The sequence below is a fragment of the Trachurus japonicus genome, chromosome 8, assembly GCF_045865225.1.
Source record: "Trachurus japonicus isolate A0001 chromosome 8, Traja_1.0".
Classification (NCBI taxonomy): domain Eukaryota; kingdom Metazoa; phylum Chordata; class Actinopteri; order Carangiformes; family Carangidae; genus Trachurus; species Trachurus japonicus.
In genome coordinates this window covers 15,074,213-15,101,107 of record NC_140914.1, presented here as the reverse complement: position 1 = coordinate 15,101,107, position 26,895 = coordinate 15,074,213, and the positions used below count along the sequence as shown (strand labels likewise).

Below are 26,895 nucleotides of genomic sequence, written 5' to 3'. Positions count from 1 at the left end.
AAAAATGGTTAATAGGATGAATGGTGCTGCCGCTGCAGCCTGAGCCGGGTCGCGTCGGCTGAAACTGCACTATGGAACTTCCCTGCACCAACATTCTATTGGTGGTGGTGATGGGGGTTCCGATGAACAAGAAAAGTGGGTGTGGTTGTTTTTTTCTCCACCAATGAGTGTTTTGGGTGTAAAACTAATGTTTGCAATCAACTCAGAATCATGAAAAACCCCTAGTTTGACCCCTCACAAGTTATTTAAGGCCAAATTTAACATTTCGGAATGTTCAAAAAATCCAACTTTGAGTAGTTTTTTAAGTTGAATTTCAACATTTTAAGACGTCATACTACGCATGTTCCTAAAGACAACTGTGAAGAAATTTCTTGGTAAGGATTTAGTTCCCAGATTTTCATATGTTGCCCTTACTATGATTCAGTTTTAATAAAAGTCAGAAGTCAAAGCTGGTTAGTTGTAATTAAGTTACAGATATTGACATTTAAGTTGGATATTTCCAAAAGTGAGAAAGTAATTGTTGCTAATAGGAATTATCCCGGTGAATGGTGAGAAATGAACTGTGGACATCTTTATTTAGAAGTCAAACTTTTTTGATACTGTGTTAAATTGATCATTGCTCTTACTGCTGTGGCTCAATGACTCCGTCCTGTGATTAAGGGGTTGATGCCCCCCCACCAGCTAGGTAATGTGAGGCCAACAACAAGGATGCACTGACAAGGGACTGTATGGTGTGGCCTGGTGTCGAATAGTTCACACACTGTTTCTCTGACCTCCTGCACCCACGCTGCCGCTGACCACCCTGAAACGCTGACTTTTCTTACGCTTGTTGCGATACTGCTCCACCCTGCGTCCTTCCCTCTTGACAGGATATCCATGAAAGATTCCGTGCCCCCCGCCACCCCCCACACTCCCTCGCCCCCTCCACCTGTTTTCACACCCAGCAAGCTGAAGAGGCTCCTTTTCATGCTGTTGCTATGCATTTGAAGTGTCCAGTTGCTGAGCACATACACTGGAGCCGGTCTGTGGTTTGCGCCTTTGATAGCTGGAATGCTGTTTTGGACTTTTTTTTTTTTTTTTACACAGCTTTGGGTCAGAATGCACCAATTTTAAACCCAATTTATTTTCCAGCTTTACAGTCACGTAGCTAAAGAGTGGTTTATAAAACTGTCTATCTCATCCCTGTAAAGCCCACTGAAATAACAGTTTGTCTCCACTTGACCTGCTGTAATTCTCTCTGTTTTGTTTAATTGCAACTTAAGTCGAGGCGATGAAAGTAGCAGTCATCCACGCTACCCTGTAGTATATTAGTTTGTCACAACTGTCAGATAGAGAATAAGTTTTAGCTGCACAGGGTGAAAACAAATTAAAGCGGTGTGGATAATTTCTACGCTGCAATAACAGAGCTGTTTTATGTTCCCCCTGAGAGCCACAAACATTGAAGACAGTCGCTGACTGAGTTTGCCAGGGTTCTTGGCTCGACAATGTCCAACATTCCCCAGGCTTTTTAGTTTTTACGCTGTCAAGAAATAACAAAACACAGATTCCATGTAAATATGAGAAGAGGTTCAAGTCGGCTCATCAGTTAATCTTCTTCGCGGCATCGATATAAACAGTAAAATGCTCAGTGCAGCAGAAACCAGAGCTGTCATTTCATAGGATCTGTAGCATCAGTGAAGTCGTCGGAGAGCAGGACACAGTAGCAGGAAAGGGTTAGTGCTCAAACAAAATGCTGCCACTTTGATCATTTCCTACTGGTCTTTGATCTCGGCACTCTTGAAAGCGCTGTTAATGATGTTTAATTGATTATGTAGAATGAACAAGCTTGGTTTGCTCTCATATCATTCATTCCTCCCCCTTTTTGTGTGTGCTCTCGGCAAAAGAAGATCGCTCGCATGCCATATTGCCCCTTCCCTTTCTTCTTCTAAAACAAATAAAGACGTCAAACATCAAAGCTGTTCTTGGTTAATAAAAGAAGACCTCAAATATTTTCCATTATGTTTGACATGGTTTTGGGTTTCGCCAACCAGAGGAATAACAACAGGACGGAATAAAATGACGCTTTTTTTGTTGTTTCTCCGTTTCTGTGTTACAGAGGTTAAGCAGACCAAACTTGAGCCAGTTCTTTGATCTTGTTGGCTCTAATTATTCAAAGGTAGTCTTTCTCCCTTGTACTTCTCTTCAGAGACACAAGTCCCCCCTCTGCCCCCCCCCCGCCCATCCCTGCAACACACTCCACTGCTCCTCTCTTCTTACTGTCCCTTTCCACCCTCCAGATTATGATATCCAGAGTTCCCCGCTAAAACAACAGCCTTTCAGGGGATCACTTTCCTTTGAAGTCGACGTCAGTCAGTTGTGTTTCTGTCTTGGGCCAGAGCGCTGACCCCTGACCCGCAGTGATTACTTCCGTGGCGCAGCCAAGCAGAGATAACTGTAAATGCAGGCCTTTGATATCCACTTGAGAGCAGGAGGTTGAGCCTGAAGGGAAATACAATGATGCTCAGGCATCTTAGCGTGTGTGTGTGCACACATTCACACGCAGATAGACAGACAAGGCACCATATGGCAGAGGTCAAGGAAACATGGGTATGACTTCCTGATCAAAGCCACAACACAATGATATTTGAACTTCCCTGAACCGAAATCAGAGAAGATTTGTGGAGGGCTGTTCATGAAATATCCATCATCAGTCCTCCTGCTCGCAAGGTTTTGTGTTGACACAAGAAAATAATAACATGACCTCAAATTAAAGTTAGTTCAAAAGCAGTTTGACACTTTGAAAAATACTCAGTTGCTTTTGATATGTTCTGGATAAGAAAATTGACACAACAGTCGTATCTGTCTGGCAGTGGCAGCCAGTTAGCTTAGCATAGCACAAAGACTGGAGATGGGAAGGGGGGGGGGGGGGTAGTAGTAGCATTGCTGTGTTGTGATATTTCATGTTATATCTTGCAAAAAGACAAAAGAAAAAGAAATCAAGAGAGTTTTGCGTTATTGTAAAATCTGTCATGGTCAGATGTCAAAGTTCTTTTTTATGCCTTAGCCCTGATTCTTTTTCAGTAATGTGCATTCTCTTTGATGATAATTAGTCTTTTCAATTTGTTATCAATAGCACCATCTTCATCACAATTTAGTACCTTCAGATTCTACTCACTCAAAGGATTTTCTCCAGAGTGAAGGCAGTAAGACAGTCCAAGTTCAATATGTTCTGACAGAGATGGAGAAACAGAGACCCAGAGATGAAAAAGCTGTTGAGACTACTACTGTTCTCACAGGAGCTGGTTGCCGAGGTCTATTACAAAAGGTTTGGACTTAATCTAAGAAGAGTAGAAATAGAGAATGTAACAGTCATCCATCAACACAAACATCAGCGCAAAGAGTCTGTTTTGTTACGCGGCAGATTATTTTCCCCTGCAGATGTCTCTCTTTTTTTTTTTTTGTCTGCGAATGTTCTTTTATCTTTGAAATAAGTATTTATTCAACATGACAGTCCATTTTCATCTGAGTCCAGGTGGCAGACTTAGAATCACTCCCACAAAAATGTAAGGATAATATCCATTCTCACATGCATGATGTAAATAGTTATAAATATTCAAGCTGCGTTTGGCCCATGAGCCAAAAGAGCTGTCACAGCTGATTAACTCTTTGAGAATGGTGTTACAAAGCTATTATAATCATGTTTAAATCAGCCCGAGTGAGTGGATTTAAGTCTTCAGAGAACAGCACGAAGGGTCCAACACTCTGACATCGGCATATATAGTCATTACTGGAATGACTGTTGACATGTTCTGCTAAACACGACCAGAACCAACCACACACTCATGTGAGGGACAAATGAAGATGAGCAGATGAGAGTTCCTGATGGGGACTCACTCTCCCTCTTCATCCTCAGCTACAATTATGGCCTTTCTTTTTTCACTCCAGTTGACTGTGGTATTTTTCTTTTTCTTTTTTTCCCCTCTTCTTTCTTTTTTTCACCCTCAAGATAAGAGAAAAAAAGCCGAACAACTAGCATACTGCTGGACAGAATGTCATGTTCAGGCTCAGAATAGTAAACACAAAGCCTTGTAATTTGCAGAATGCTTTTGTCATCTTTAACTCTAATTTCTCTTTCAGCGCAGAGTGACTGCCACATAAGAAGAGCAGGAATCAAAGGAAGCTGTGGAATGCATCAGGGTAAAATGAACACAAAAAATGAATGGCGTTTACTCAGACTGCTTGTCTTATTTTGTATTTCACACCCAAACACATCATTTTATAACAGATATTTCTCAAGCCATTTTGGTAGACGGAAATACAAAAAGGTTGCAATGTGGCACTTAAAATATGCACATGACATAACAATGTGTAAGTAAATCTAAATCTGATTTGGTACATTAGTGCTTACCGGTTTATCTTTTTGAACCTACTGTACCTCAACCACTAGTGAATACCAAATCATGTCTGTCCTACAGTTGCTTTGTCCCTGATCGACAGAGCTGATAGTGTTTGATATTCAAGTTGTAAACATAACATTATGGACTTAATTTAATTGAACGTAACTTAATGAAATGTAATCTATATGAACTTGTTTTTAGTTTAGTTTAGTTTAGTTAAGTTTAGTCGCTACCAAGTGGAAAAAGAAACCAACACTGCTTAGGTCAAACTGTTTTCATTGCAACTTCCCATCACAACTGGTGTTTTTGTTGTCTCGCTTTTAAAGATATTCATTCTACTACTATTACTATCATCAGTGAAATCACTTGGGCTATAGTTTGTGGTGGGAATGACATGACAGCACATCCCTGCAACATCCTCCATGGCAGGATGTGCAGATGTGCACATTTTAAGTGTTGGTGTCTAAACCTAAGTGTTATACTTGGTGTCCGGTAGCTGCAAAGGAGGAATGACCACAAAATCCTGCAGCCCTCCACAGCCAGACACAGACAACACACTATTGAAATAAGCTCTTTGTAAGTTTTATCATTTTCTTAATTCTTAGTCGTATTTAGTAGAAAACTTGGGGCATGTGAAGCAGCCAATGCTGTTTCAAACAGCTACCTCAGGAGGGAGCTGCAACTGCTCAGGATTCTGCTCTAATTTCAGTCAGGACCATCAGCTGCAGCCTCTGTCACCTGTCACCTTCTCAACCTGCCCCCGTTTTCTGCACTGACCTCCTCCCTCATGTACAGCGGCTCTGTTTGAAAGGGAGGAGACAAGTCTGAAGTAACCACACAGCCTGTGCTTTCACTCACTAAAACTAAGATTACAGCAGTATCTCAGTATCTCTGGTCAGTATCCTTCTTATGATCTGTCCTATGTTGTATATTTCATCAGCTGAAGAACGTCTTCCAGGTGACAAATGATGACTCTTTTTTTTTATTGTGTGCACGATTATGTGTAATCGTATGCCTCTTTTGGCATTTTCTTTGTTTTCATATTTATGCTTTTAGAGTGAAAAGTGAAGAGTTGTTATAATGCACTCGTTTAGTTGACAGGGCAGGGCACTTCTTTCATGTCCCGTCTGTAATTACTTCAATTAGTCATGCGAGGGGGGGGGGGTTCAGCTCCTGTCTCCGAGATGTAATTTATTCCCGTGCCAAGATCAACTCCGCTGGTTACAAGTTTCCATGGCATATTTATCATTTTAATTTCTGTCATTTCAGTCCAGGGGTAACAGGATGAAAGACACCAAGAAGTCAGCCCTTCATGAAAAGATATTCTATGAGGTTGTTACTGTGATTTGTGAGAAGGACTATTTTAAAATGAAGGCCTGCTCTTTCTTCTGTCCTCAAACCACGGCGTGTTGTCCTCTGTCTTTGAAATGTAAATAATTTGACCGCTCCCATGGAAACACCTCCCATGTAAACAGCCAGTGCCACCAGCCCATCACTGATATGAACTTTGTTTAGGAGTAGAGGCAGGCCAAAGAGAGAGGACTACTTGAGGAGGCTTAACTTTATAAAACCCTTTCAGGTCATGGAAAAGTGATGAACTTCTGTTGTAGTTTATTGCCGGTGTGATTTTTTTTTTCTTTCTAAAGCATCCCTCTGGCTCTTTGAAGTGAGAACGGGTCTGTTTTTCCTCTGCAGTGGTGTCACCATGTCACTGCTCATCTGTTTTTTGTCTGATTGGATCAGATGAAATCCTTGTTCAATGTCCAAACTGGTCAGAAAGAACAAAAACTGGTTTTATCACAGAGCTACTCTCTTCTGTGTTACAGGTGTTTTAATGTAACAAACTTGATTTGTCATATAAACAATTACATGAGAATTAGTACAAGACATTTAGTTTGACACTCTACTTTTGTTTTACAGTGTATTTTAACCAAATAAGAAAATGTGCTTTGCTGTTTTCTTCAGATAAATGGGAAGACTGAGAAAACCCTCTGGAAGGAAAATATCCATATCCATCCATCCATTTTGGGCCACTTATCTGACCAGGGTTACAGGGGGGCTGGAGCCAAATTCGCTAGTAAGCAGCTTACCTCGCTCGGTCTACAGGTAACAAAATACATACTTTTGCCACCTCTAAAGCTCACTACCAAACTAATGTTGCTAGTTGATTGATTTAATCTCAACAAAAACTTAAGTCAACACATTTGCCATTTTACAAGCTCTTATGTGTCAAACTCATTTTTGGTTCACTGGTAACTAAAGTCTAGGAATAAACTCTGTTCCAAGTCAGTGGCTGATTTTTTTTAGAAGCTGCATCCAAAGACCAGTTGCATCACAGTGGCACAAGCAGTCCCATCAGTTGTCAAGGTTGCCAGGCAACAGCAGCACATTGCGACACTGCGGTAAAATCATCGTAAGTTAGACCGTCTTTCAGTTTGACCTTCCTGCAACAGCTAGAAAAGACCACACCTTGCTAGACCCCTTTCTCTGAAAAATGTGGCCCCTGATTTGTGACCGTCCCCAAACCCTGTAGGCTTCATTTATGAACACGTTTACATAGTTTTGGATACATTTGTTTGATGACCTTTGGATAGAGGCAGATTAGCTGTTTCCCCCCGTCTCCAGTCTTTAAGCATAACCAAGCTAACATCTTGACTGCACCAAACATGGGAGAGGTATTGATATTCTGATCTTACCCAAATGTATATGTCAATATCCTCTTCTTTTATCAACTGAGTGTAGAAGTAGGCTTTAGTGAATGATCGGACCTCAGAAGATCGATTACCCCACTGCCAAACAATGCCCCCTCTTGACCAAACCATAATCGTAGTATCTATCCTCACATTTTACTGATTTTGTCATGCATGCCTTCATGCTGCTGAAGCCAGTGCTTCATTATGCTCGTACAGTCTATTCCGGTCAAACTCGCTGCGCTGCCGTCCCACACAAAGAATTGTTCTCCTGACAGCTGTCTGTGACTTTATAATAGCTACTTGAAACAGAGGAATGTTTTATTTTTCTTCGGAGCATTATTTTTACTGAATCATGTGTCTTTTTATGATGTTATTTCAGCTCCGAGTGGGTTTAAAAATAGTCACAAAGTGCTATTCCCAAGCATTTATATACCTAACATATAAACATTTTTATTGCCCAAATGTAATTTTGTGGGTAGAAATAAGAAGGAAGACAAAAAGAGACACATTTTTTGATTTCCTTCCAATAAATGTTTGGAATTGTAATAACCTCTGGGACAGACAGCCTGTTACTGTCTCATGTGGCTAGAGGATCTGGGTTGCTCTCTCTCTCTGTGGTATGCGTGTCCAAGGGCTTGTTACTCTTTGAGGTCTTGGTTTGTTTAATGAAGTGGTAATCTGTCTACACAGAGGATCACCCACAAATCTCAAGTTCACTGTGTCAAGTGGCTCTGTTTATAAACTTCTTAGTGTCTCTAATAAAAATGATTCTTACCCCCCCATCCTCCCCCCAACACACACACACACACACACACTCGAGAACGGTATGTCTGATATAATGATGTATTTCAGTGGCGTCGACTGCCCTCTCTCCTCTGCGATGCTACCACCTCGGGTTTTTGTATATGTTCGTTGCTGACATTGAAACCTATGCTTGTGGCTCCGCTGTGCTGAAGGCCAAATGCAAATTGTATCCTAGTGGGCAGCTGGCAGGGAAGTCCACGCAGTCCAAAGGAGGTTGTGTTCTGCCTGACTCGGGTGTGTTTGTGCAGCCATTTTTTAAGGGTGCTGAGGACTTTCCAGCTGTGGCACTGTAGTTTGCCCTGGGACCATCAGAAAAACAACATCAACATTCACGTTGCAGAAAGGGGGACTGAAAACACGATCCACTCCGCAGTGTGTTTGAAATGTTAACTAAAGAAAACAAGCTGGCTAATGGTTTTGTATTTATATATTTTCTTTGGAGGCTTTGAAGTCAAAGCCTGCGTCGCCTGTCAGCCCCAGACAGCTCTTGAAAAGCAGTCTAACTGCGAATGTAAAGACGCCAGAAAGGAAAAAAAAAACAAAAAAAAACTTGATATCACCTCTGACTCTTGAGGACACAGATTTTGCTTGAGTTTATTTCTTCAGTTCTGTTTTAAGTACAGGCCAGAAAAGTTCTTTCTGACTAACAAGCTCATTTTTCAGTCATACTGCTTCATGCTGCTTTTAATGCCAAAGCCAAATCAATACTTTTTTTTATAGAGGTTATAGCAATTTGATGATGGAGAGAGGTCAATGAACACATTTCCCCTATCAAGAACAAAAGAGGAAAAGAGGAATGTTGACTGTGAAACTGATGCTCACTCCAGTCAAGAGCTTGGCCTTATTATAGCTTTTACTTACAAGGGATTGGAAGAGAGATAACTGACATAAATGAGTTTCCCATCCCACATACCTGGCTTGTACAACTTGCACAAATGTGATCAATCTTAAGAACACAAATTTGTAGAATAGCCCATAGTTACAGTGCTTCTATAAGCTTAGTCATTGTTCAGTGCCATCCATCCATTTATATTTTGCTGCAAATCCAAAGATTTGTGGTGGTGGCAGCAGGTGAAGCTGGGTACCTCTGACATCCTTCTCCTGAAGCAATGCTTCCCAGTTCCTCAAGGAGATCCCTGGCTAGATGAGATGTCTCCAGCGTGTTCTGGGCCTCCTACCAATTGGACATAGCCGGAAAACCTCCAATGAAAGGCGTCCAAAAAGCATCATGATTAGATGCCCAAACCACCTCAATGGGATTCTTTCGATGCAGAGGAGCAGGGACTTTAATCCAAGCTTTTCCCATAACGTCTTAAATCTAAATAGATCCTAAACTCAGTTAAAAAGTTCCTACAAAAATAATTTATTTAATTTTCCTTTTAAGGCTTCCTTTTTAGTCCCCTATAACCATGTCATTGTACCCTATCAACTGCCCCATAAATACCAAATAGTTACTCTGTAATTCACAGTCAGTTTTAATCCATGTTTTCATCCCTTTAAAGCAAATGACAATCTTTACACATCAACCAGAATTAATCACTTACCAGTGTGTTCGGAAGTGGTTTCTAATAAGAAAATAGTCTCTTTGGAAACTATTAAAACCTTAACAAGAGTAAGTTAAATGGATCATCCAGTGTAACAGGGACACTGTGTCCATAAAAATTATATTGATCTTTTTCTTTTCTTTTTTCAGGTAATTTTTTCAAGACTGCAAACACTACAAGCAGAATTCAGCTGACTTCCAGTGTACTGAGGTGGAGGTAAAAAATGTCAGTTCTGGACATCTGAAAACCTGCACAAACAAACTATCTGCATGGCTAAATACCACAAGACTTAGATGAGAAAATGTGTTTTTTTCCAACCAAGTTTGAAGCCACAGTTAATGCTCTGAAGAAGATTCAGTCCAGCCTACTAGACCCCTGTGTGTGCGTGTGTATGTGTGTGCATGGGTGTGTGGGCTGGGGGGTTATTACTGCTTCTTGTTGGTTGCGGTGCAGTCCTGTCTGTTCTGTGGGACATCTGTGGGTTGCGTGATGGGCTTTGTGGAACGGTGCTCTGTTAGTGGAGTTAAACAGGCACAGTCACGAGCTCTACCAGACGCCATGGGCACAAGTGGCCTTGTCTCTTTGAGGCTTTGTACACACGCACACATGCTGACTTACTACTACGTTTAAAAACACAAAATGACACTCGTACACAAACTTAGTCAGTTTATAAACAGGCAGATATCAGGAATACTTACAGCCCCTGAAAATGTTTCAATGGAGGGCCTGTAACATTGATGTTCTCTCAGTCCTGCCCAAACTGGCCGAATCTCAGACAGCTGTGAATGAGTTGTCCTGCAGCTGCCAGTATTTTCGGTCTTTATTGGCCTACCAGCACGTGTTTGATACATCCCAACCACACCAGCGCCCACCATCCATTTATCAGTTTTGTGTGCGGCCCGCACTGTTCCTCAGAGCCTTTACACAGCAGCCAAAATCCAAGTTTTATTCCTAATGTGTAGCTATCCAACGCTTTAATAGCTGCCTTTTTATGGTTATTGATTTATTTTATTTGAGGAGGGAGAGGGTGTCTGTGTGTGTAAGCGTTTTATCTCCCTCTTGCCCATTTGTCAAAAAGCGAGCCATAAACCTCCATGAAGGTTGAGAACAGAACATCCATTACAACTACCAACTGCGTTCAAAGAGACGCAAGATCCCACATAAGATGTGTAATTTGGTAGGAGATGAAGTGATATTGGCTGGTAAATGTTGTGTGTCCGAGTATTCGCTGCACATTTCTCTCTTTATTCTATATCTGAAAGCCCCCCCCCCCCTTCTTTGCATGTCAGACCCTAATAGATTTTAAATGATTTTAAGGGCAGAGGAGGATAATGAAGACCAGAGTGTAAACGGGCCAGAGTGATGTTAAAAAGAGAGGAAAAACTCGGGGAGATCAAACAGCCAGTCTATTGACTTTGATGTTTGTCTTTTTCGTTCTGAGTTGCTGTGGTTTCATAGATTTTATTAGTCCTCCACCAAGACGATTCATCTCCTCTTCCTGCCACCTATTTTTCACACACAAAGTTTATGTTTTACTGGAAAAAAATGGCACATCTTCCGAAAAGCTTTACTCAATGCAGTGCCCCTAAATGTTTACACAAAGGCATCACTATGGAACTCACAGTACTATACTGTATTTGATTACAGTCATCTAGTATCATCATTACGTTTTGTTCTCGTTGTTTTAGCTTTATCTTGCAATTGTGGCCTCTAAAAGTCTTTTTCTTTTAATCTACGTCTTTGTGACTGGCATAGATTTGAGAAGTGAAATCCAAATGAGGTCATAGACATCACCTGAATCTGTCAGTGTGGTGCAAAGTGAAAACAGGAAGTGCACCTACTGTGTTGCACACTCTTGAAAGGATGCTCATCATGTTGTTGTTAGATCTTGTGTTTTCCTTCAAGCTCAGATTTTTTGGAACAAACCATCAGAGCCACACACACTGAGGTGCCAGCATGGGAGGCCCGGCTGGCTTGGCAGGCAAGCTCAGTCCATCAGAGCAGTCCGCCTTTTATGAGATTACATGAAAGCGCGGGAAATAACGACAAGCGTTTGATCATCGGAGACCAAGCTGATTTACTGCCGAACCCAACACCTCAGCCTAAACCTGGCAGAACATCCACTGTGCCTGCCTGAGAGAAAGATGCGAGTGAAACATGGCCCCCAACGCTCTCACTTTCCCTCGGTTTACTACGATGGCTCGAGGTAGAGGTTCGGTGCCAGGCCTTCTGGTCCTGTCCAACCACAGAGCCTTCTGCTTCGCCTTTATTAGAGGCATGAGCTAATACAGAGGAAATCTTTAACTTGTATCAGTCATCCACGTACAGCGGAAAGGAATTAGCAGTGTTCTTGTCAAACAAAATGTAAACGTCTGTTTTCTGTTTATGGGCATTATGTCATGGGATCGTACTCCACCTTTGAGGTTGTTGTACCTGAGCGTGGTGGGATTGTTTCACACATGTTTGTGTGGATTAAGGAGGTGATAAACGATTGTATTATTTCTGTTGGCACCTTGCAAGTTGAAGCAGTTTTTTAAAGAAGCACCTGGCTAATTCCCTGCACCAGTTGCCGGCATAGCACAGTAACAACTTGTTAATATCAGGCAGTTTCCATAAATTTGCTCTCTTGAGCACAGTCTGACTGGGTCAATACCAAACTGTGCTGTCATAGAGATTGTTGTCTTTGTATTTGTCTTAATGGTTTATATGTTACAAAAGCAACAGAGCTTGTTTGATCATCTTGTGTAAATGCAAATCTGGAATTGATTATTGATTATGTAACAACATACTGACTGGGGTTTTAAGTGTTTTTTGCCCTCTAGTGTGTGTCCAAAAGATAGGCCTTTGATGAGCGAATGCCTGACAGAGATGGAGACAGACGAGAAAAGACAGAGAGCCACTAGAAACCACAGTAGTCAATGGCATGCTTTACAAGAGACAAAACATCGAACAAAAGAAAAAAATAGGATAAAGGATGTATTTGCTTCAAAGGTCTTACTGTAAGTGTAATTTTCAAAAGGGCTGGGTTGCCCCCGTTCTATAATTAAGTTCTTCACATTGGGTTTGTCTGGAATTAAAAGGACTATTGCCACTTTTCAACATGGATGTTTTTATATGTCTATGTTTGTCTGTGGTGAGGGATGAAAGGGAGATGCCTTCCCCTGTCTCCTGAAAAGTCTTTACACCAGTGGAAAGTAGAGGAGGAAGAGACTCTACAGTGTCTGAACTTGTGTCTCGTGCCTTCCTAGTCCGTCAACCAGTCAACAGAGGTGGTTTGGTTTTTATTGTGTGCTCGACACTGTGATGCTTTTGTTTTGTGTCCATAAACTCTGCCCAGATGACTCTGTCTCTACTGTTGAGAGCATCCAATGTCAGAGGAGTCTGTCTGTCCGAAAGGTCTTAGTGTCTCCTCTCCGTTTTGTTTTGTTTTGTTTGTATGAGACGAAAACATTTACCTTGTCAGGCACTTAACAGACCGTTCAAAATGCGAGGTTAAATCAAGTTTGTTTTGTCAATTGGAAGTGAATTAATCCACAGATCCCAGGCATTTCACCGTCTTTATTCTCTCCAGTGATCATCTGTGACTTCTTACACACGTCTCATGCTCTTCAAAGCTCATCTTCAGTTTGACATCAGTGCAGTGCCCTTCGCTCCGGAGGAAACCGGAATGACAATCTTTTTCAAGTATCTTACAAAGTGAAAATCTGATGACAGTAGTTGAGACTAGTGGACTGTAAAGCATTATCTGTGGTTCCGTGGTTTCTTCCTCAAAGTACAGCTCCGGGGCAGCTCTCAGAGTTCAATCACAACCCCTGCTCTGCTTCCAAGACTACTCTTGAAATGACAATGATACACTGACGTCAGATGCGGGTGTTTTGCTTAAAAAAAGAGAAAGAAAAAGAAAAGGAAAACAAGGCAGAAAAATAATAATGATACAATAAGACGGGGCCGACTGATTTTCCTGGAACCACTGATTCATTGGAGCCAATGAATTGAAGCTTCTTTGCTTTTTCAAGTCTTTCTTTTTTTTTTACTCCAGACATTATGTCTTCTTGATGAAGGGTAGTCTGCAGTATTCTTCAAAGGCACTTAAGATGTATAATTAATAACAGAAATCAGTAATTTGAAATTGCAACAGAGGACACTCAGGTCTCTTTGAACCCATCAAATGTCTATGGATGACTTCTGGTCCTTTAATTAACCAGGATTGAAGAAATTGGGTGGGGTCTCTCTACCCTGTGCCCACCACCTACCGCAAGCACCTCCACCCAACACCCCAGACTAAGAAGAAAAGCAAAGTTATTCTTGATGCGCAAACATTTTTCCTCTTATCTGACCCCAGAACATGAGCTGAAGTTGTCCCTTGAGAACGGGGACTTCACCCAAGTTGGGAAATATCTCCTCGAACAGGCAGCCATGTTGGTCAGCTTGTGATGAGAGGCATCACCAACAATCCCCACTGGCATCGCAATCTCAGGACCTTTCTGCCACTCAGAGCTGCGAGACAAACCACAAGCCTCAACTTGAGTCTTGTGGTGGTGTCTGTAAACTTTACGTATGTGCACATATCCCTCGCACCCTCTCCCCCGCAGTTCAGGCAGTGCAGAGCAGCCCCTCGCATGCTTGTCTAAGCTCTGCCAGCTTTGTTTACGGCTCTCCCTTCCAGCCACGACAGTCAGAGGTCTGTCAGACACAAAAGCTAAATATAGACCGGGCCTGTCATTATCAGGATCATTTGAGAGTAAAGCTGTTGTTTACTTGCAGCTACTTTTTTCCCCATTATCTGATAAGCCAGCAACCCAAACAATGACATATAGCATGTTGTGGGAGCGTGACCTAGCTGTAATGTAGAGTTAAATATCTTGGATGTGCTTCGTATGACATAGTCCAGCCAGTGAGAGGAACTCTGCACTAATAAGAACTTAAGTTTGTCTGCGAGATGCTTTCATACAACCAACACAAGAGGATGTCATTCACAAGAAACGGACCACTGCCTTCAAAAGTGTTGGGACAAAAACCTTCTGTCCTTCTCTCTCGTCTCTCGGCCATGCCATGGAGGTCCTGGTGAAAAGCAGAGCATGTGGCCAGTCTCATGTTTCTCTCTACTCTGTGTGGGTGGTCCCATAGGGGGCCGTTTGATTATTCTGGGATAATCTTTTGATTACAATTCAATATAGCCCTCTTGAGGGAGTGCCAATGGAATTTCCTTCTTCTCCCCTGTGTGAATGTGAATAAACTGATTACATGAGCAAAAGCAGGCGTCTCCTCTGCTCCACCTTGACACCAAGAAGAGTTCAACATTCGTTTAGTTAATTGTTTTTAGTTTCACAACTTCTGTGCATCAATCCCAAAATCAGTGGTTGTATTTGATAATGCTTTTCAGATAAAACCGCCAAGATGTCTGGGAGTGTTCCTTTGAAAATAAATCACTGTATCCATGTGCATACTTGGCATGATTTTATATTTCGACCTCTCGTTTTGTTTGACACAGAGGTTGAGCTTTTGAGGAAGAGAAGATTTACAGGAGGAGAGATTAATGAAGTACCACCATGTACGCAAATGTTTGGCCTGGATGACGCAACTACCTGCTCGGGGGAAATCCAAAGAAATCGGAGGGGTGGACATGTATCATTCTTGTAGACTACCTCAAGCCAAATCTTGGCACCCATTGTCAGTAGTAGCCAAGATGCTTTCAGCATCTTGGAGCACGGCCCTCGGTACTACCTCCAAGATGCTGTCTGTTGCGGTGTTTTTCTTGATGCGGTAGTGGGGAACAGGTGCACCTGTCTTTGCAAAGTCCGGCAAGAATGTTGTTTTTACTGTGAGGATAATGGTACATTTCCAGGGGGATATTAAGATGCAAGGATGCAATTGAGAGAGTATCTGCATGCCCCCCGGTTTCCAAACCATTTCCATTCTTCCCTCCACCCTCTTCACTGTCCCTTTGCTTTCTGTGCCCATAAAGGGACAATGGATTAGCCTCCCCCATTTCCATGTGACCTCATCTGTGTTTGATTTTTGCCTACTTGAAATTGGCCATGGGCTTAGCATCGAGTCCTTTGATCAGTCCTGCCAGGAATTGGACTTGTTTATCTTGTTTATCTGATGATGGCCCCTTAATTGGGGGGCATACATTTGGCAGGGGCATGCCTTGATGTGGGCCTTCGTAGCTGCAGGACATAGAAAGAAGAGAGGACCAGGACTCTGTAATGGTCGGAGGTGAAGGAAAGACGATTGCAGATGTGGTTCGAGAGCCTCTGAACCTTGTCTCTCACAGCCTCCTTCCCCTAACACTTATCTGACCCCATACAGATGTCCCCTTATCATCATCATCATCTTCATCAAAAAAAACAACAGATACCCAGCATCCTTTCTCCTCTCTAAGCAACCCCTCCTCCCATTGAGATTGACAGTTATTAATGCACATGCTGATGACTTTGCAAGGTGGCCTATAGGTGCAGGAAATGGCACGTAATCAACAAGCTTCTCAGATGAGATGTTGCCCTGTTCCCCTGTCACTGACTCGCTGATGGAGATGTGGGGAAACGGTGCGGGTAGACAGCCAGGCCCCGTCCCATCACTTGCCTATAGCTCGACCTCAGCCCCCCTGAAATGAAAGCTTTCCTGTCCTGCACCGCAGCTGGACTCCAGGGAGCCTGCAGAGGGCCTGTTTATTTGTGCAACAATGTAATCAGGGGGTCTGTTGTTACAAGACCTAGCCTTTGCACCTTCTCTCTCCCCACCAGCTCCATCCTTTCTTTAGTTCCCAATCACTCCCCTCCCCTTCCTTTACCATCTCTCTTTCACCACCCTCAGTCTTTTTCTTTGAGCCTCATCATTATCCAAATCCTTTCGCTGACCCTTGTTGACCTTAGGATTTGTTTGATGTGGTCCTGGCAAGGGGAGAGAGATGAAATAAAATTGAAAGTTTATTGTTTAAAGGGGATATTTCCATGATTAGGGTTTTAGAAATAAAAGATTGCTGCATCCCGTATGTGTGTGTGAGAGAGACAGCAGGTCGGTGGACACATGCACACTTTCTCCTGTTCCAATCAGCGGGAAAGAGTGTGTAGTGCGGTAACATGCTAATAATTTAGTCTGTTATGTTGTGGTTTAAATCATGAGATTCCTTCAGTTAAAAGCCAAGCATAAGTAAATAAGCTCACACATGTGGCCACAATATTGCTGTTCTTCTTGTCCAGAGCAGTTCTCTCTGTGGGAAAAGGGGGTGTTATCCATCCTTTTCATTCAGCATTTCCCACTGATATACGATAGAACCCACAAGAGCCTCGAGGTTTTGTCCAAATACACAGAAATATCAAGCTAAACAAATGACTGAAAAACATTTCTGCTAACAACATACAATATATTTCATTTATTCTATGTGAAGTAATGCATTTTTAACCATATCTAATATATTGTGGTATTAGTTCATAAATGCAAGCCCCCTTTCTGAAAGCAGTAATAGCAGGTTAGGTTTTTTTGTTTTGTTTTTTTGTTAATGAGGTCAACCAATTCTGCTCTAACTGAATAGCTTATAGTCATATAAGTAACTAGTTCATCCATATGTGCCTGTTGCATTATTATGAAGTTTACAGGATGGGGAGAGCAAACTGCGAATTACTACTGCTGCTGTTTTATTACTCTAAATTAAAGTCTGCAGCTCATCCTGCTCTCACTCAAAATGAGCTCCAAGGCCTCTGCAAATCTATGATGTTTCTTATTTCCCTGTTTGTCTCAGGAGACAGACAGGCGGGTTAGTTTGGGCTGGTCTGCCTTCTGAACAACAGCATCTCCAGTCTGCGCCGCTGTGCACAGAAGAAGCATCTTGTTTTTCAACTGGTGGTTTTCTTAAGCCACAATGTTTGATGTGGGCTTCCCTTAATCACACAACATGCTCTCTAAACATGAACTACATTCATCTTCGCTCCATGACTTCTGGACTGCAACCCCCCACCCCCCCCACCCCCAGTCTGTCGCTGCTTTTGTTGAGTTACTGTGCAGCAGAATAGTGAGACAAGAGGAAGACAGTGGCCTTGATCTCAATGAAGTGATTTTGATCTTGCCAATCCAGCAATTAGGCTACTGAGGGAAGAGTGAACCTCTAATCCTGCATGGGACACATGTGTTCTTTGTAGTCCTAATGTCTCTCTTCCTTCTCTGTCCACATCACTATCTGATGGGACACAGAGTAAGTATTAAACCAATGCCTCAGATGGAAGCCTACCATTAAGATGGAGATGCTGTGCTCTTTGAGGCTGAGGAGTTTTAATTATAGGCTGTGGGCCCGATGTAGTTGTGTTTCCTCCATCTTGCTGAATAGAGGGTTTGCTCGGCGCTGGCTGGAGACCTGGTGCCAGGCTCTGGAGTCAGTGTGTCACTGGCTGGTACTTTGTGGGTACGAGACACGGCATGCCGCCACACCAAGCGTGACTCTACAGGAGTCCCATATGGGGGCAGAGATGAAAGGCTTTTATCTCCCCTTGCCCCCTCCTCCTTCCCGCCGTCCCCTTCCCCTCTCTCGGAGCGCTGACTGGCAGGGCAGTAGGTGGAGGATAGAACTAGAATAACCAGACTGGTTGTTAACATATCAGCATTTGTTGAACCTTCAAGGGCATCCAGTGAGATCAAAGAAAATCATTCAGTCCAAAAGCATGACATTGTCTTGCACAACAATCCATCTAGCCTTCAATTCAGCTGTCACTGAATGAGGAAGTGGTCATGAGCGGTAATGGAAGGCCTTTCACTGTCCCCTAATGGGCTTTGATGATCCAACACAAAGAAAGTGTCATAATGGGCTCATACAAAGTCTAATGGCATTTTTTCATTTGTTTATTGTTGTCATTAAATGGAGAATGAACCAGCCCACACCTTTGTGTATTCAATAATGATGATGAATGTCTGACAAATGACTGTGACTGAGCAAGTTAGGGTTTCTTTCTTTCTTTCTTTCTTTCTTTCTTTCTTTCTTTCTTTCTTTCTTTCTTTCTTTCTTTCTTTCTTTCTTTCTTTCTTTCTTTCTTTCTTTCTTTCTTTCTTTCTTTCCCAGCTTCTTTATTTCCTCCTGTACATAGCAGCTCTCTTTGGGTCCCTCTCCGGGGTGCTGTTGTGAATCTCTCCCTTCCCCTCTGGGACTTCTTTATTTTTCAGTTTTGTTTTGTTTTTCAGGCACTCTGCATTTACACCCAGCAGCCCTTTGATGTTGTTGCCTGGGTGCTGGTGGACAAAAGAGCCTCCATCAGCTGGATTTAAGGATGGGGTGGGGGGTGGAGGAGAGGTGGGGGAGAAAGGGATGAATAAAGAATCAAAGTAACTGAAATGGGGTTTGGAGGCGGAGGACTCCATGTGAAACTGTGACCCATGTACCCCTCTTAAATATGGGCCAGGATTTCACAGTTGTGATTGTTTTTCTTTTTTGGCACTGGTCCTCTTCGTCTTACATGTCATTGTCTCCATATGTCTATTTGTGACCATACTTGTTCATGCCTTTGTTGCCACTTTATGTTTTCATTCTTTAAGTTGACCAGCAGGGCTAAAAGGCCCATATTTTATTCCTTGCAGTAAGTTGATGTGAAAGACCACAGTCTGCTGCTGGGCCTAGTAAACGTTTCTTCTCTTTCATCACCGCTGCCTGTTTTTTTCTTCAGTGTCACAATGCCACACAACTCCGTGGCACCTTGCTCTCTGTGGCACTGCGGTTACAACCTCTTCCACTCTGTGCTTTCTGCCCGCCAAGCCATGCACAGCAAGGGCTACTGATGCCACTGCATCCCCCCACACCCTCACAGTGGGGGAGAGACAGTCTCTGCTCCCTCAGCCCATCAAATCCCCGCAGGACCACTCTGGTCCACTGGAGGTGAATTCAGGGAGCAGCCTTTGGTGGTGCCGACACAGCAGCCCTCTTTCACCGAGGGCCTCATTAAACCTGACAACATCCCCTCAGCCTTGGCTTTATTGTTCAGCCAGCTTAATGCTAAATGGCAATTAAAGGCATCACCAAGGTGCAGGTATTAATGTCTTGGAGGAGCACAAAGGCTTTTCAAGATAAAAATGACAGCTGAACAGTAATTGAAAGTTTTATTTTCCTTTGATACACTTTGCATAGGCTAGGTCACTCTGTGTAACCTTTATTCAGGATTTAAATGTGCAAAATAACAGTGTTAAAGTGAATTATAATATCTATGTGTCATGTCAATGGAAAAAGACTGAGAGGGGTCACTCATTGTGATGAACCTACAGGGAATTGTCACCTGAGGCTGCAACTCCCCTGGGCTTAATGTCCCTTTATAGCAGCTTTCAGCTCCTTGTAGGTTGTGTTGTGATATTTACCCCAAAATCATATATTGCTATAATGTTTGGGATATTGACATTTGCCTTAGACATATGATAAGCTTGTGACAATCAGATTAATAATGAAGCATGTAATCAACTTTTCTATAATTGGTGTTACTGTGTTTTGCCCAGAGAATGACATACACATGACAGGGGAAGTAGCAGTTACACACAGGGACTGAGTGTACTGGTTGTTTGATAAACAATTGGGATATCTGGTCTTCGTACCTAGTGTAACTGCATTCATCAGCTTTCCCCTGTGTCAGCTGACTATCACAGTTACACTAGGTACGAAGACCAGATATCCCAATTGTTTATCAAACAACCAGTACACTCAGTCCCTGTGTGTAACTGCTACTTCCCCTGTCATGTGTATGTCATTCTCTGGGCTGTAAGAGCAAAACACAGTAATTACACCAATTATAGAAAAGTTGATTACATGCTTCATTATTAATCTGATTGTCACAAGCTTATCATATGTCTAAGGCAAATGTCAATATCCCAAACATTATAGCAATATATGATTTTGGGGTAAATATCACAACAGTTGTAACCTTAACCCTTTGGTTAGGCCCCATTTCTCTCAATGTGCCTTTTGACCATTGTAGAGAGCTGTTTTCAGCAACAACAACAACAACAACAACAACAACAACAAAAATTGTTATCAGCATCTTTCAGTTCACCACTAGCGACTAGCTTGGTCAACATAGCATTAGCACCCCAAGAGACAAATATGTTCCTCGTGAGATGTAATGAACAAAAAGAGACATACAAGATATCATTGCTAAATGAATGATTGTTCACCTTATCAGTAGGGATGCACATGAGTAAACCGTTTACCGATAACAAAAAGTTTGACCGATTATCAGTTCGGCCTTTTTTTATTATTAGCTAGGTTATGTCAATCAACTTGTAAGGGCAGACTTCCACTCATGTCTTCGGCCATATTTTGCAGCAAAATGTTACACAGAAAGACTTACAGTATGCGCCACTTGTGCAGCGCAGTCCCTGTGAAAGAAGGTCAGACGACAAGCTTACACAGACATCTGCGTGTGCATCACCTGTAAGGACGCCACTGTGCTTTCCAGCCGGTCAGAGGAAGGCTCTGCTGTTGCCCTCTCTTCAGCCTGGTGTTTGGCTGCACTTTGTGTACTTCATGTATAAAAGAGTTCAAAACTGGAAGACCTAATCACCATCTGAGCACCGATCATCTGAGCCAGAGCACAATGGATGTGCCACTGCACAGCTGTCGCATCGAGTGTGAAGCCTATGTGTTCCATAACATCATCAAGAAAGAAAAAAAAAACACTGTTGGTCGTCCTCTCAATCAGTTTTTAATCGGTTAACGAGAGTCGGTTATTGGTCTGAAAAAAAAATCAAAATGTGCATCCCTATTATCAACAATTGGGTGATGATATGTGAGTGTTGTGTTCACAACCTGTTTCCACTGCCACAAATGGCAATGGAAAAGTCTTGAGATTATGGGATGTTTTAGGAATCATTTGTTTGTTTGTTCTGCAAACGCTATAATTGAAAAATCAACTAGAACAAAGAGCTTCACCTGCAGGACCTCAACATTTACGTCTTGGACAGCTCTGTTGTTTGCAAGGTGGAAAATTCAGGTAATGCGGTCGATCACGGCAGTTTTGTTGCCAGGTTGTTTTCCACTATAATCAACAGATCAAAGCATAACGTTCTGTGTCACTTGTTTAACCCGCTCCACATATACAGTCATCAGCGTCTGTTTAGATCCCATACCCACAGGCCCGCGCCTCTATGGATTAGTTGTGGACATACATCTTCACTTTTTATTTATTTGCTTGTGTGCAGTCACGAAACAACGCAGAGGGTAAAGAGCATGGGCTCCACATGGCCGGAGGGGCTCCGCTGTGTAAACCACCATCGGGTTGGCAAATGTATCCAGTTGGGAATGGTCATAGCACAGATGAATGAAAACTGTGTAAACAGTCTGTGAACCATCAATATGTGCTCCGGCGAGGTGGTGGGATGCAACTGTAACATCTGTCCCACCAGCTCCATTGGAGAGTGATTAGGCTTATATTTATAGGCAGCACGGGAAACAGACCCACAGCTTATCTTATTGCGGACAGGTTTAATGCAGCTGGGATGGGAGAACAATTGTTTTCAAGGAATGACAATGCTGTGGACGCCTGTGCAGCATTTGGTAGCAGTAGTGCGCTGTCAAAGCGAACTCCTATGTGAATCCATAGCAAATTTTTATCGTCAGTTTTTGATTCAGAGAAAAAGTGCATAAACTGAAGACAGTTTTCTGTTCAGTTTACACTAACTCATTCACTCACCCTCTCTCACGACTTCAAACATGCTGTGAAATAACAAAAGGAAGTCTGGCAATCAAACATGGCTATGTTTGTCTATTTCTATCATTACCACATTTTGAGGTTTTTCCATTTCAAAAATCATGTCTGTGGCCATATAAGATGGACTTAAGTAGTTTACTCAGCTGTGGATGAACATGCTCTGCTTCCCCTCTCAGCGTCAGAGATGCAGTGAAGAATAAAATTGTTCTGATGGCTGTGTTTTTACATTGTTGCAGAGCATCTGACCTTCCTTTTTATATTGTGACAATATTTCTTCAACTGAGGAAGATGAAGGAAGGAGATAGGGCTGCCGTCAGCAAATACAAGGTTTCATAACCTCAAAAGCACAGCCTTGTCCCGTCTGGGCTTTCTCCACCTGGGTCGCCAGTGTAGTTCAATTTGCCTCCTGTACTGTAGATGATTGAGTAAAGGCATTCTTTCTGTCAATTTTCGTTCAGTGGTTTCTTTTGTAGTTGATACATTTCATATCATCACTCTGAAATATTTATCTGTCAAATGCTTTCTCTTTTGGAAAGGTCTTCATGTAGCCCAGAAAATAGAAACCAGCAGCTCACTTTACGGACCCTAATCAAAAGCACATTTCAGTAGAAATGTCACTCCTCCTGCTGCTACACGTTTCAGTTCAGTTTTTATTTAATGTTTAAGTGTCAAATGGGAGTGGATAGCATAGTGTGCTATATTATTATGTAGTTAGATTTGACACAATGATGATATAATGTATACTGTTGGAAATCTGGTTTGCCTCACATCCTGTCGTTAAGACTGAAATTACACACTAAATGACTTGTTTTCTTTGTAAATTTTAGTCTGAGCTCTTCCGTCAGGCACCAATTGTAAGTCAACTAAGTCCCCACCCCCCGCACACCTCCATGGCTCAGTGATCTGAGTTCCTGCGCCAGGGATGGTAGCATCTTGGTACTATTAGTTAGCCGGATCAGTGCTGGATGGGGAGAAATGGGGAAAGGACCGGGGGAGGACACCTGGCCTTTTCTCTATGGGCGCTCAAACATGTCACAGATGTACCTAGAATGAGGATGCAGGATATTGCTCTCTCATTGATGTGCGTCCTGAGCGCTCCTCCTCAGCCCATGTTATGTGTGTCACTGGCACTGCAGCATCCAGCAGCAGCAGCGCCAAGGTATCAGCAGTGGATGGTCTTGCCTTCGCTGTGAGTCACCTGCAGGGCCGTTGCTAGGAATTCTGGGCCCCCCTAAAGAATATTAAAGTGGGCCTCTACCCCCTAACTTTTCCAGTTTTTTTTCTTAGACTACGTATGTATTATCATTTTTTATTTAGCCTACTTTGTTTTGATGCTAATGCAGCATTACTTTGAGTATTAGTCAGGGTCTTATGCCGACTAAATCAGTCATACAAAGATTAGACTACTGGGGTTTTTTGTGGGCCCCACTGGGCGCGGGGCCCCTAGAATTATCATCACCTTTCTACCCTATACAACGGCCTTGGTCACCTGTATTTAGCTTTTCAACACCTTTTCTCTTTTGTTGGATAATTTCACCATAATAAGTCCAACTGAAAAGCCTTTAGATTGTTGCCCTTAGACTGTGTAGCTAACAGTCCCTTAGACACCATAAAAGTCTTTGCACACCAAATCAAAGTCAAAGGAGCCTCTCTCATTTCTTTGCCTGCTACATCTCACTCTCAGCCTCTGTCTCAGTGTGCTGTTGGATGTGTTTCATCACAGGGTGAGCGATTCAGTGGTTTTAGATCATGCCGGTGCTTTGTTTTACGTACAGAACGGCAAGAGTACCAGCAGCCCCTTTGAAGCCCTTTCAAATTTATTGTAGTTTTTCCAGGGGAGGCGTTTTTTAAATTACAGCTCCTTGTGAGTGGATCTGCTCCTTTGCTGTTTTTGGAGAGGTTTTACAATTTATGTCTGGGAACTAACAGATGAAGATAGAGCAATCATGGAAAAGATTGGTGCAGTGTACCCGCCATCAAAAGTCAGGGGTCTTGTGTTGTTGGCAACTTCTTTTTTCTTGTATCCTAAGAAAAAAGAAGCTGCACTAACAGTGAATTTCTTGGCTGTTCATTACAACATTAACCCTAAGTCACCCAAGTTACAGTTGTGTGACGCTAAACTGCGCATTAACTTCATCCTCCTGCTGCTTCTGTAGGCCAGCATGTCTCCAGTAACTCCCAGTCTGGTGTCAAAACAGGCTGGTAAATCACCTCTCCTGCATGGGGTCGCTCTTTTCTTCATGCTTCAGCCTTCAGAAACAAAAAGAGCCACAGTTGCTTCTTCCATTTCTCTTTGCTCTCAAAGAGAAAGAGAGACACCGCACAGGGGAGCACCCCGCTGGGTCTCCTATTGACCCTAGAGTCTCACCTTCCCTGCGGCACTACAGAACTGTGCGTCGAAACAGGTGCACCTTCAAAGTCTGAGGGGGAATCGGAGCATTGGCGCAACGTAATATATTTTGAAATGAAACATTTATGCCGAAGATCAAATTAAATATAGAGGGCAGACCTTGAAACGTGGTTCAGGATTTGTTCAGGGTTAATCACTAATCTCACTCAAAACCGAAAATATGAGCCTCATGGTGGGGCTAGAGGAAAGTTCAAGGGGCCGCAGTCAGTAGGATTCACCTTCTGGGAACCATACTCCATGACAATCCATGTGTTTATTGGTGAGATATTTCATTCTGGATCAAAATGTTGGACCAACCAACCTGTTTACCCACCAACATTGTTTTACTGTCGGGCTGGGCCACACAGGACCTTGATTTAGAGCATCTTTAACTCCCTTTTAATGGACCAATATGTGACCAAGTACAAGTTGAGCCGTGAGTTTCAGACCTGTACCACAGAGTGAGGCAATCCCTTTTCCTTAGGACCTGTATTACAAGGAATTACCCCTTAGGTTTGCACAACACAGCAGGCAGGAAGCTGTTAAAGACAAGGACCAACACTGCATCCCAACCTTTGACCCCTACATCCTGACCTCTCCTGCAATCTGACATGAGCCCTTGTCTACATGAAAGCTGTCCTGTTGACTCACCAGTGCTAATTTAGAGTTCCGGTGCCCCCGTCCACTGTGAGGACAGACACACAACATGCTGGCCTCTGGACATGTGGAGGGAACTTAAGATAGACTTGTTGACCCCTCCCCGCCCCCCCCAAAAAACTCATGTTTACACTGGCTTCCTTCAGGCGTGAGATTATTGACAGGCAATCCGACGCAAAGTTGTGCCAATACTGAAAAGCTCTCAAACTCTCAGCCCGATATTCAGACCTTAAATACCTCTGAAATTTGCCATCAAAGTCACTAGATTGGCCTGTTCATTTTTATCTTGTTTATTTTTACAATGTGTACAGTATACTGTTATTACAATGAATATCATCCCATTGCTGAGGGCTTCACATGTCTGCTGATGAAGTCCTCTAACAAGGCTAACCTCACACTGTGCCACCTGCCACCAGCTAAAGAGATTTCGGTCATTACTTGCTCCTTTATAAATATCATCATCAACATCGGCCCTTTCATCCCTCCAAGTGTGTGACCTTCAGGTTCACGGCTTCTCTAAGCGTGACTGACGGATCTTGTGAGGGTCAGTGCTGGAGTATTTTTATAACACTGCTTTTGATCGGACCTAAAAATAGAGTGCTCCGCTGACCTCCAGCCCTCATTTGGGGTACGAGTCCAGCTCCCCCCCACCCTCCGCCGCCCCATACACACCTCTTTTGACGTCACCTCGGCTGAGCGGCTGCTTTATTTTTAGACGCTCCCAAAATTAATTGAGTGGTCTTGTTTCGTTGAGTTTGTCCAGTGTTATGTAAGGGGATTACTCTGTTGTTATTGCCTATGCCCTGACCATGTAGGCCACCACACAGAGGAGGGAGGAGCAGACAGAGACTAGAGGGGACTTGGGGTGGAGGAGGAGGGTAATGTAGTTAAGGTAGTAGTACAGAGCTCCAGAAATAACCCAGCTGTGGGTCTAATTGTACATCTCTCTTGCTCCCTTTTCCCTCTTCAGCTGCATGCCAAGGTCTTTGACCTTATCATCCACCTCACTGGTTCCGGAAGAATCCTTTCCGCCCCCTGTGGCTACCAAAGCCCCAGCCAATACACAGAGCACAGCAGCAGACCATCTCCAGCCTCAGACTAACAGCCAAGCGCCACAACCAGTTAGGAGTGATCCCAGTAGAGCGCCCAAGTGACTCAAAATGCCAGGTATGTTCTAATCATCCCCGGCATGGGCCCCGTGGCTCCTTAACAAAGCTTAGCCTCAGGACCCCAGGCCCCTCATAGCGGCTCAGGGCCTCCAGGAAACTTGCATGTCACAGCAGTGTATACAGTCAATAACAGAGATGCTGCATCTGTATACGAGCGCTCTCTCCTCACACGTGAGCCGTCTGTGAAACGCATGCGCACCAAACCAGGCCGGGGACTGTGTTTTGTTTTTGTGTTTTCTGACAGCGCTGTAAATGTTTGTAACATTTCATGAGTGTGTGAGTTGCGTGTGGAGCATCTGAGAGGAATGCGCTCGCTCTGTGTCCCCTTCAGCATTCCTCCATGGTTAGACAGCTCCATGCCCATGAGGGGGCCACAAGGGCCTCTTGTCTCCTGAGCACTAATGCATCACAGCCCCAGATCAAGCACAACATGCATGCGAGCACATATATGCACACAAACATCCGAGAACAGATGCACGCCATCGCATATTTATCGTGTAAGTACTCACAAACGTGTAATTGATAGGATGGGGGCAAAAACTGAACTTGCAGCAAACACCTGTAGCTCCTTTATGGATGATGATTTTTGTGC

The 26,895-nt window shown here is 43.1% G+C and overlaps 1 long non-coding RNA gene across 1 annotated transcript in view; it reads left to right on the top strand.

Moving 5' to 3' along the window:
* Positions 1-26,851, top strand: part of LOC146982900 (uncharacterized) — a 50,908-nt gene extending 24,057 nt beyond the window's left edge. The window contains exons 4-5 of the long non-coding RNA XR_015036280.1: positions 4,117-4,176; positions 26,105-26,851. This is a non-coding gene — a long non-coding RNA (uncharacterized LOC146982900). The remainder of the gene's footprint in view (positions 1-4,116; positions 4,177-26,104) is intronic.
* Positions 26,852-26,895: the final 44 nt, after the last annotated feature.